This window comes from Scardinius erythrophthalmus, assembly GCF_964197995.2.
Source record: "Scardinius erythrophthalmus genome assembly, chromosome: 16".
Classification (NCBI taxonomy): Eukaryota; Metazoa; Chordata; class Actinopteri; order Cypriniformes; family Leuciscidae; genus Scardinius; species Scardinius erythrophthalmus.
In genome coordinates, this window is record NC_138236.1 from 27530556 (window position 1) to 27532483 (window position 1928).

The 1928-nt window shown below is 36.6% G+C and overlaps 1 long non-coding RNA gene across 1 annotated transcript; it reads right to left on the reverse strand.

The window, feature by feature from the left end:
* LOC308704075 lies at positions 1–1926 on the reverse strand. Its single transcript, XR_014031764.1, has 2 exons — positions 1798–1926; positions 1–1649 (listed from the first exon to the last, which is right to left on the reverse strand). It is a non-coding gene; the product is annotated as an uncharacterized lncRNA (long non-coding RNA).
* Between the last annotated feature and the right edge of the window lie 2 nt (positions 1927–1928).

The window sequence follows — 1928 nt, forward strand, 5'->3', positions numbered from 1 at the left end:
TCATCTTTGGAAATACTTTATTTCTTGTCTTTTACAACAATACTACTGAAAATACACCAAATGCATATTTGTCAAACAAGCCATAAGGCTGTATTTAAAAAACACTGGACTGTGAGGTTAAGTTCACTTGAAAAGCTCCAGCAGAAAAGAGAATCAAGTCATCTGTAATAATATACAATAAAGAATAATCATAACAAAAAAACAGTGTATTTTTCTGTTACATACTATAATGCATCTGTGCAGTAATATAAAATTACACAACAGTTATATCCTACAGTATAATACACTCAATCAAATAGCGATCCATAGGCAGCCTCTGAAAAAAAAAATGACATAGACAGACACAGACACTGCTGCTGCACCGCAGAATAAGTAAATGTGGAGAAATGCAAGTAATCAAGAATGAGTTTTTACATCATGGCCTAAATGTGATGATAAAGGAATGGTCATGAGGTCACCAAAGTCATCATGTGCTTACAAGATTTCATGGCAATCTGCACAATTAGACAATATCAAATACAATGTCAAATTTTACATTCTGGTCTAATGGTTGTGCTACAGGGAATGTCATGAGGTCAACAAAAATGACATGATTCATTGCTCAGCAAAATACAAAAATTGGTTCATAACATTTGTTGTATGCAAGTCAAAAGTTTGGCCTGATGTTGGTGCAAAAGGAAAGGTCACAGGGTCACCACAATCAAGGGGAGTCTCTCTTAAAAGAGTATGAATACACTACCCAAATATCATGTGAGCCCAGTAATTACATCTGGTAATATCATACATGCTAAGTTGACATTTTTGGCTAAGATTGGTGCACCTATACTGGTAGGTTTGTGCATCTTCATTGAACTGTGCAATGTGCTTACTAAATTTAGGACATACTAGCTTTGGGACATACTACTTTGTCATCTTAATGGACAGATCTGTCGCGTGCATCATGTCACCGTTAACTGCCCTGTCAATCATCTTGTTAAAATTCTCCATTCAATCTAATTTTATTTTCTACCGTTTCGGAGAGAAATGTAGTTGCACGTTGATCTGCCAGTCGTGGGTCTTTCATGCGGAGACTCTCCTCATGTGTTTGCAATTTGAATATAATGATGTAAAAGTTAATGGCTAAAACGTATCTTTACAAAAGTCCACAATGCATCTGCAGATGCAATATAATGTAGACAACACTGAATAAATACATTTTCGTCAGGTTAGATACTGATAATTAATCACTCTAACCCCTTTATCTAAACCTCTCTACATAACCGCTGGATTCACGCGTCCTCCATGTCTGTAGTTTTTTAACACTTTTCACTCGTGTTTGTAGTTCTAACCGAATCCTCGTCCAACGCGCGATGGGTTGTGGGCAATATTAGCCGTTATAGTGTGCATCGATCTGCACTTCGGATTCTGACCGGAAATAGTAGACCATCCGGGTATATTTGGAACACTCATTTCAACGATTTGGGACGTACTAATTCTATTTTCGAATGCTATTTAGGATGGATAGTATGCGAATTGGGACGCACCTACAGTTTGAATTTTCAACAAGATATAATGCACACAGATTTTGATGAGGTAAATCAGCATACTAATAATACACAGATATAGGGCAAGTCCATTTCCTTCAACACAGTCCTTCGTTCAGCTTCCATCTGGGGAAATACAGAAAACAATAATAAGAGGCTGAATTTCAGCTGTTTTAGCATAAATAAAATACACAAATAAATTACTAAGAATAACAGTATTAGGGGGTTATTCCAAAAACTAACAAACATACATATTAATAAATAAATAAATGACCTAAATTGTGTTTTCCTCTTCATCCTCACTGGTGTCTGGACTACTGAGGCCACTTTGATCTTCCTCTTCAACATGTAGAAGGACAGAGGCCTCAGGACCTAAGGCAGTCTTATACTGTTGGAGGACCACTT